Raw genomic sequence first — 10,259 nt, forward strand, 5'->3', positions numbered from 1 at the left:
ATAATCCCCAAGGAATGAGGAAAGCAATGAGAGTGCTCCCTTTCCATTCCTTAACTATGCAATTTGTCTTCCAATCCTCAACTTGTCACATACTTTTTTTTTTTTTTAACCCATTTGGGTTCTACCCTCAAGGAATTTTTTTCAGAAAATTATTGATTTTCTGAAAATCTGTTTTTAGTCTCCAATTCTCTCCAGGTGTATTTGAGATATGAAAACCCCCCTTTATAGCTGGTTCTTTAAACCCTACCTCCGTTCCATGGTTCTGGCAGAGTAGCAAATTAGGTTTCCACCACTGAGGGAGAAAAATGGGTGGCAGATGGAAGCAGCGCACGGCGGGAGGGGTCTGTCACAGGATGCATCCTCTCCTGCTGATAGTGACAGGCTTGTGGTCAGCCAGGCCTTGTTCCTGCTGGGCTGGCTACTAGCTGGGTCCTGAAGCAAGATACTTTGAGTCTTGTCTTTACAAGCCCTCCAGTCTTCTCTGACTAGGTTGCCTGCAGCAAATAGTCATTCTTTTAGCTTCAAGAATTATCCTGTGACCAGTTATCTGATCATCTCACCCAGAGACCTGGTCCTTTCCATTTTGAAAGCAGGTCAGTTTTATGAACCAGTGAAACTTTTCAACCAGAATATCTGTTGGTTTTTCCTTTTGCCTATTTTTGTAGGTATCCCTGATGTTTGCTACCATACACTTTGTTGTTTGGTTGTTGTTGTTAGGAGAAATTTTAAGTATCAGCATTTACTCAGGGCTTAATGGCTGATGCTGAAAATACAACATTCTCTATATTTTAAAGTTTAATTGTTTATACCTGTACAGACTAACTGGTAAAAAAAAAAAATAGCAGCCATGTCTAAACAAAAAGTCTTTGGACAGAGAAAGAAACAAAAAAGTATCTATTTAGCATATGACTGTCAGGGAAATAAGTAATACAGAATAACAGCAATATTAGGTATTAGGATTTATTGCTTAAATTATTCTGATGTAAACTTTTGAATGGGAGATTTTCTAAAGAACGCGTCATATTGACCAGCTGATGACTTTCTGTACAATTTCCCCTTCCAGGTACATACTTAACATTTTTCCAAGTTGTGATCACTATCAGCAAAAAACCAAAGTAAGTTACAATAACTGCTCATTTCATTGAGTGTTATTTCTATGTAACAAACTGTGATAGGGATATTACGTATTTTTGATATACCATCTATTTCCAACACTTTCTGAACAGATGCTGAAACATGAAAAATTTTGTCTCAAATCCTACATCAATTGACCAAAATTGGACCTTAGATGTAACTGTTTCTATTAAACAAGGATGCTCCTATTTGAGGATAATGTAATGTTATGAAAGTATGGTGGGCCTGTATATTTGGATAATGTTAAGGGAAATATTGACTTTGCCAGGGAAAAAATTTGGAGTATCTGAGTTTAGAACATAGATTCAACTATTCTTGTCTGTTTTGATTTATCGACAAAGATATATTAGGAATGGGGTGGACTTTTTTGCCATTAATAAATTCTTTAAATTAAAATAAAAACCCTTAAAATTTAATATGCCAGTTTGTGTGTTAAGTGCATGTGTATTAACACACATATTTTTATCAAATGACTGTGCACCAAAATAATTACCAAACAATGAAATTTATTTGTCTTTATCTGAAGAAAATGAAAACACCTCATATGTTTGCCACTTTCTTCCTAATTTGGATGAACAGAAGAATCATATTGTCTTTCTCTTTTGGATAATGTTTTGTAGAATTTTTTTTTAAGATTTATTTTATTTTTGTTGGAAATTCAGATATACAGAGAGGAAGAGAGACAGAGAGGAAGATCTTCCGTCCTCACTGCTTCCCCAGGCCACAAGCAGGGAGCTGGATGGGAAGTGAAGCTGTCAGGATTAGAACCAATGCCCATTTGGGATCCTGCTGCGTTCCAGGTGAGGACTTTAGCCACTAGGCCAGGACTTTAGCCACTAGGCCACGTCTCCGGGCCCATATTTTGTGGAATTCTTGTGAGATAAAATTTTAAAGTCGAAATTACTGCAAACCATACAACCATGGGTAACTCATTTAGCTAGTTTAAATCTTTGTCTTGTCATATATAAAATGGAGTTGATAGGGGCCAGCGCTGTGGTTTAACAGGCTAAAGCCCCTGCCCAGCATCCTATATAGGTGCCATTTGAATCTTGGCTGCTCCACTTCCAATCCAGCTCCCTGCTTACAGTCTGGGACAGCAGCAGAGGATGACTCAAATTGTTGGGCCCCTTTGCCCGTGTGAGGGACATGGAAGAAGCTCATTTCTGGCTTCAGAGGCTTACCACAATCCCTCTGTTGTGAGAATCTGGGGAGTAGACAAATGACTTGATGATTTCTTTCTGTTCTTCTTTTTTCTAACTCAGCTTTCAAAACAAAAAAAATCCTTTTATCCTTTTTTTTTTTTAAAGCGGAGTTGATTGTATACACATAATATAATAATCTGTTACTTTTTAATATTTACTGTAAAGGGGGCAGTTTTAGGTAGGGTTTGTTGAGTTCATACTCTGGATCTAATACCCACTTACTGTATATCCTTGGCAAACCGGGGACATTATCTCTCTGAGCCTTAGTCTTTTCACTTACAAAATGGGGATGTGCATGTCAACCTATTTGTGTGTATGAGAGAAGATATGAAAGAATGAGGACAAAAAGGATCTCCAAATGTGACCAGTTATGAATTCTGTTGCTGCTTTCCATGTCCTCCTTGGAACTGTTCTTTTTCTTAAAAAGAAATATTTTATTTTTAAAGATATATTTCTTTTTATTTGAAAGGCAGATTTTTACAGAGAGAGAAGGAGAGGCAGGGAGAGGTCTTCAATCCACTAGTGTATTCCCAGATGGCCACAACAGAGTTGAGGTGACCTGAAGCTGGGAGCCAGGTGTGTCTTCCTGGCCTTGAGACTCTTGAACAAGCAGAAAAAAGGACATGTGGCCTAATGTCCCACATTTGGAGAAGACAGTGATGGGAATGGCACAGAATAAAGATGAGGAATGTCAAGGGAAATGAAATTAAAAGACAAACTTATTGTGGTACAAAAAAAATTTGAAATTTATGCACTTGAAGCCCGTTTAAAAATTTAGAGCACAGTGTATATTATAAAAACACATATATAGGTTCAAAATGTTTTTGTACTAAAATGATCATACCCTTCAATTCTATTTTCCATGAGGTTCTCCCATATTTTCCTTTTATCATTTTCAACTTTTTCTTTTACTATGCTTGTTGAGTACAAAGATTAGCTAGTTCTAATATTCACAATGTGAACTTCACATTCCTCTATTGCCAGTTGAATTCCAATTTGATAGTGTCTTTTGCAGATTCTTTGCAAAGTGGGATACTTCTTTTGTTCTAATGATAGAAAAAAACTTTGAAGAAAAGTATTGTTCTTTTCTAAATAAAGTGTGTTGCCTAAGACCTAAGCAGCTGAATTAAAGAGACTGACACCTGTTTCCTGCCTTTTGCTTTTGTTCTTTTAGCATTCTATATATGTACTAACACCTCCATTTAGATGCTCAAACTACTACTCTATATATGGTGAGAATTATGGACTGGCAGTAAAATTGCATCCCTAACCTAGCTCCTGTGCACTCTATGATATGTGATAGTTCACTATTAATGATATATTTCTTTAGGTCAAAACTCACAGTCTTGGTGTCACAGAGCCCTTAGATTAGCAAATTCCTTTTTGTGGATTGCTGTCCTGTGCATGGTTAAGTATTTAGCAGCATCTTTGCCATCTGCTTCTTGGATGATGGTAATAAGCTCCTCTCAGTTGTGACAAACCCAGAACATGTCCAGTCAGTTGCGTAAATCTCCAGTGGATGGAAACATCCCTTACTGAGAACTCTTGCTTTAGGTTAAGGCCTTGGGACCCTTGTGTGGGAGACCTGGAAGAGCCTCTGGGCTCCTGGCTTCAGATCAGCTCAGCACCAGCCATTGTGGCCACTTGGGGAGTAAATCAGCAGACAGAAGATCTTTTTCTCTGCATCTCTCTCTCTCTGTAAGTCTGCCTTTCAATAATATATGCATATAAATCTTAAAAAGAAAAAGATTAAGAGCATTAAAACAGAAAACAAATTGCTGGCTATATAACATTAGTTTAAGTCAATGTTGTATATTCTTCATAACACTTTGCTCGGCTGTTGAGCTGCTTGAAACCGATTTAGCCAATTTTTGCTTTTCTTTTAGTACCCTTATGTCACTTATTCCATCGGCCACAAACTCTTGGGCTTTTTTTTTTTAAGTATTCGATTTTTATATTTGTGCTGGGTATATTTTATTATAGAGAATTTAGCAGTTGCAACATATCCAGGAGCAATAGGAAAACATTTTTCCTTTTATCAAACAAATAAAAACTTTTTACAACATATATCTTGAATGATAATGTCTTATATTTACCATTACATAAAGATCCCCCAATTAGACTTTTTTTTAAAGGTTCAAAGATTATAAGCATACAGAATGGAAAAAAAATGTTCCCTTGGTACTTTTTCCATGACACTAAAATAATAATACAATAGTATAAGGAAAAAGATGATTTTGGAAAAATAATTAGACCAGATGTAATTTTTATGGTTCTATTGAAACATTATAAACTTATGAACCTTAGCCAGAGAAAGACACTTGAGCAGTTAGAAAAATATTTTAAAATAAGAATCTGTCCTATTCTGTTAGTGAAATAACAACACTGAGGAATGTATGATAATTTTATAGTATATACCACTGAGTATGACAATAGGTGCAATGCTGTTTATTTTCTTTTATTATTTTTCATGAAATGGTTCCATAAGCACCAGGATTCCCTCCTTTCTCCACTGATCTCCCCCCTCAACTGTTTTCTGCCATATTATTATAATACTATACTCTTTCAACAACAATCGCAAGTCCAACATTCTGCTGTTTAAGTGTATCATGGCAGAAAACCTGGTATCCTGCTGTCAAAATATATTTAACAGTTTTATTGACAGTCTTCCTTTTATTTGGGAGTAGAGATGCATACTGCAATGTATCTTCACTTCCCAGTGTGCTAGTCTCCATTATACAGTTCATCTAGATGAATATATGTATATAAATATTTACCTGCATACCTATTTGTTTTGCATTTTACACGAAGATTCCCTTATATATGAGAATATATGCTATTTGTCCTTTAGAGATTGGCTCATTTTACTGATCATAATGGCCTCTAGTTGGGACTATTTTGATGCAAATGGTAGAATTTCATTCTTTGTAATGACTGTGTAGTATTCCATGAATCTCATAAGAGAGTTTGGTAGGGTAGCAGGATACAAAATTGATGAGCATAAATAGCCCTAGTATACACAAGTAACTCCATGGCTAAGAAAGAACTTATAAGTACAGTCCTCTTTAAAATAATGGAGAAGAATCTTAAAACCTCAGAATAAGCCCAACCAAAGAAGTGGAAAACATCTATGATTAAAATTATGAAACATTGAGAAAAGAAAATAAAAGAAGATATTAAAAGATGAAGAAATATACCTTGTTCCTGGATTGGTAGAATCAGCATCGTCCTAATGCTTACCTCTTAGTTATAAAATGGCCCTTGCTTTTTATAATACATCAGTTTTTCACATCCAAATTAAGTGGTCTTATAAAATATTACTGAACAGTGGAATCTAAATTTATCTACCAGATTAAATGCCCACTTGTAGGTTGAAACTGGAAAAGACTGTTTTCCATTGTTGTATACCAGAAACGCTGCAGAAAATTCTGTTGAAGCTTTCAGAATAAAATAAAATCTATTGAGGTCTTTCCTTCTGTTTTTGTGTCGCATGTGTTTCTAGTAAAAGAGGCTCAAAACAAGCATTAAGCAATCAAATGCCAGGTAGTTTTTACATATGGTCATATGTAGAAGTAGAAGTCATGCTGAGCCTGTGATGCCATGGAAAAATAACAATTCAACAAGAGTTCTTAGTGTAAACAATGCTGACTATAGGCTCCCAGGGAAATATCCCCTTAAATAGCAGAGGGATGACTTTATGACTGTTTTGGGGGGACTATACCATGGTAATGTTATAGGGAAAATTGGTGGAGCGGACGGGGAATGAGGAGAATAGAAGGGAAAATTCCTGAGTCTATGGAACTGTATCATGAAAGTTAAAAAAAAAGGGTGGGGAGGGTGCAGGAAGCATATGTACCTGAACACGACTCTGTGTTTATGTTCACCTTTGCTGCCTGTGCCTCAGCATTTGAACCAAGCAGTAAGCCAGAAGTCAAGAAACCCACAGGACACTCTCTTCATGGGGGGCGGGCTTTCCAGGAAAAAGAGCCACCAAAAGAGCTGGAAAATGGATCTAGAGAAAAAATTTCAGAATCCAAAACAGAAAAGGTGTGCAACTTGGGCAGTAATGTGATTTTGTAACTAAGGAAATTGAATTCTCTGGGTAAGGGTTAGGAATAATTATGTTAATGCAGAAAAGATTAAGAGAGAACAAATTTCTATTTAGAAGAGTTTGCTCAAACTTTTGATTCTGTTAGTTCCTTACTGCACTTTTTCAGTTTCCATCAGAAATGTTTAGTCATCAGAATGGGTCCTTATCACTTAATCACTTTAAATAAATTCTTTGTGTAAAGATTGCACAATTAAGGAATTTATAAAGCGTGACCAATCAGCTCTTTAAAGATAAAAAAGAGAAGTAAATACTATATTTATGGATAGAATCTGAAGACTTTTACAATAAAAGATGAGGTTTCCTAATACATAACTTAGCAGTTTTTGGATGATTATTTTTGAAACACTGTGCTTTATTTAGTCTTTCTAATAGCAGCAGCCTAACTTTTGCTAATGTGACAATGAAAAATAACTGACTCTTTCCATTCCAACTCAGAACATTTGGATACTTAACTTTGGAGTCAGGTTTTGAAACAAAATATGATTGTCCATATTGTCTCCTTCAAGCCAAGCACAATTGCCCTGACTTTGTAGATAATCAAGATAGAAAAAGATGAACAGGTTTGTTTCTAAAGCCTGCTACAGGTTTCAAGGTCACATGACATCTGACTTCAGTTACTGTTATGCTGTGAAGGGTTGATTGGTACCCCAAGAAAAGAATATTTAAAATGTCATGTGTCTAACTATGCTATTTGAAGCATGCAACACAATTTGAGTAAGCATGCTTGGTAAGAGTCCACAGAAGGCTCTTGCATTTATGAAAAAAATACATGAAAACATTCAGACTTGTTTCTAAATAATTGGATACACTGGCACAACATAAAATAATGGTACTATGCTGTACCAATGTAATGGTGAGACCAGAGTATTTTTCTAGGATCAAGTCAAGGAATCTTTATTGGGACATTGGATTCCCAACCCACTTAATAAGTTTCCAGCTACCAAATGTCCTCTTCAAAAATATTTTTGCCTCTATTTTCTGTTTTCTTTATTAGCACAATAAATATTTCTTTGTATTTGCAACTCTTACCCCTTCCCAGTGCCAAGCAATTCCAATCACCATTGTTCTTGAACCTGCACTCTACAATTTGGGTTTCAAGTAATAGGGAGCCTACGATTATCATCTGCTCATCCTCTTTGATTAAACCGCCCGACAAGCAATAGCTGATGTCCTTTAGCACAAGTACACATTCTGGGAGGCAAGAGTCACAGCATCTTTCCCTTGGCTTCTTTTTTTTTTTTTTTTTTAAGATTTATTTATTTATTGGAACGTCAGATATACAGAGAGGAGGAGAGACAGAGAGGAAGATCTTCCGTCCGATGATTCACTCCCCAAGTGAGTGCAACGGGCTGATGCTATGCCAATCCGAAGCCAGGAGCTAGGAACTTCTTCCGGGTATCCCACACGGGTGCAGAGTCCCAAAGCCTCAGGCCATCCTCGACTGCTTTCCTAGGCCACAAGCAGGGAGCTGGATGGGAAGTGGAGCTGCCGGGATTAGAACCAATGCCCATGTGGGATCCTGGCGTGTTCAAGGCGAGGACTTTATCTGCTAGGCCACGCCGCCAGGCCCCTTTCCCTTGGCTTCTAAACTGCCTCTGAGCCATGCGAGTGAGGAGCACTTTGGAACAAGGCTGAGTCACACACTCCCTTTGCCACAAGCTAAACGGAAACATTCAAATCCCAGAGCAACATCAAGTTTCCAGGAAACAAAGCTTCCCCCAAAGATGATCCATCCAGGTTTCATTTCATTGTGGATGATTAAACCTTGTAAACTGTCAACTCTCTTCGTGAACTTACATTTCTGTGCTTTTAAAACCATTTAGTTCTTTCCTTATCACTGCCTTGTGTACAGGTGTTAGCCTGGCCCAGGGCTTGTCTGCTTGGCAGTCATAATCAGCATAATCAATGACTGCTACATACTCATTCAACTGCAGGGTCCTTTGAGCATGGAGGTCTGTGACTATAGGTCTTAGACTGAACTTTCAACCAAGTCTGTGTTCAAGGTTTCATTTTTGCTTCTTGTTCTTCCTCTTCATTCTTTTGTTTTAATACAAATTTATGCTCTAATTCTTCAACTGCGGAATCTCTGGCTGAGGCTCCTGTCTAGTCAGGTTCCAATGTGCTGCTAGATTTCCTGCCTCTCTCCCTCAGATGTGTACTGCAAGATGTTTTTGTCCTTTAACTTCTTGGATGGTTAGTTGCTACATTTGATAGCAAGGGTATCCCTTGGTCATTCTTTACTTGCCAAAGCACTTTCTCCAATGTAATCCTCATCCCCGCCTTCTTTCTTGTTGTCATAAATGTACAAGATGAGTCAGTCAGGCCTGGCACTCCCATGGGCCCTCATTTTCAGGGGCGCTGAAGGACTCTGAAGAGTCTCCCTAGAACCTAGGGGTTAGTAGATGAGGTGCTGCCTTCTGCAGCTCACTTTTGATTGTGAAGCATTTTGCATTTTCTCTGTTAACACTAAGCCAATGCCTGAGGGAGGGGTGGTTCTGTTCGTTGATTCTTCAGTCCAAAGGAACCAACTTGGGTCTAAGGCAGAGCTGGTCAAGTCAGCTCCTCTGCTTACCTGGACAACCAGAGTGTCAGAGGCAACAATGCATTGATTCTCAAGCAGAAGAGAAGGGGTGGAGGGAGAAGTGGGTGGAATCATGGAGAGTGCAGGTCCTGAAGGCTTGAGCTTGCTTTTGTCTGCTCCTCTGTCCCAGGGACACTCTGCTTGGGTTTCAGATTCTCCACTGTGGTTCCTGGAGGCTCTCCTGTGAGGTCAGATATGCCAGAAGTGGTAGTTTGTGAAGGCAGTCATGATGTTGGCTGCTTGCCAGTTTTCTTCTTGCCCCCTGCATTGCCCACTGTTCCCGTTTTACTAGCAACTGTCCCTTTGGAGCTCTGGGATGTAAGGCACAGACATTCTTCAGGTTCCCAAGGAAATTGTTTAACGATGAAGTCACTGTTATGATAGTAAAGACCTATGGACCTAAATGAAGATGAAAATCTTTCCTCCTATATAGAAGTAGTAACGTTTTTAGAAAAAGGCACAGAAACAGCCCTAGGTTCTTTCATCTGTTAACTTTGATAGACTACTGCAGCATTTCTTATAAAATGTTCTGCAAATAATATCAGTCATATTTTGAATATAATGAAATTGGGATCATTTCCTGTATTACACAAAATCATTTTTTCCTTTGAGTCACACGATTAAATCATCGGAAAGATAAAGAAGGAACTGTTTACAGTTAAGGTAATCTATTTCTAAATTCTGCAGGTTGACTAAATATATTTTATACTTTGAGGCAGTGACTCAGCGCTTGCTTTTCCTTTCATTAAATTACATTCAACAAGTAAGAGTTTGTTCATCCCCCAAGGAGGTTGGCCATATTTGCATGTGTTTCATTATATAGTAGAAATTATTCTATTGCCTGCTTAATTACAATATTTCTGTAAATATTCTGGAAGTATTATCCCTCTGGCCTCCAAGTTACATTTCTTTGGTTGTTTAACAAATATCAACATGTTGGGTGAAACCAAGTCAAAATGTCAGCAGTGCTGCATACCTTCCGGAGGTTCCTGGGAATCTGGTCCCTTGACATTCCCCGATTCTAGAAGCTACTTCCATTCTGAGGCTGAGGGTCCACCCTTCTATCTTCTGAGTCTTCCCATCTGATCATGACTTTGTGCCTCCATGTTCCATATTTGAAGAACCCATGGGACTATATTGGATTTATGAACAATCCAGGGTAATCTGTTTCTCTGAATGTCAGCTGATTAGCAACCTCCAATGGAGATCTTGTCATGTAATAGCATATTCA

At 37.9% G+C, this 10,259-nt stretch overlaps 1 pseudogene; it reads right to left on the bottom strand.

The window, feature by feature from the left end:
• Positions 1-8,192: 8,192 nt before the first annotated feature.
• LOC121156945 lies at positions 8,193-10,040 on the bottom strand (annotated as a pseudogene).
• Between the last annotated feature and the right edge of the window lie 219 nt (positions 10,041-10,259).

Source organism: Ochotona curzoniae, unplaced genomic scaffold (assembly GCF_017591425.1).
Source record: "Ochotona curzoniae isolate NIBS_2020 unplaced genomic scaffold, NIBS_Ocur_1.0 contig_3498, whole genome shotgun sequence".
In the NCBI taxonomy this organism is placed as follows: domain Eukaryota; kingdom Metazoa; phylum Chordata; class Mammalia; order Lagomorpha; family Ochotonidae; genus Ochotona; species Ochotona curzoniae.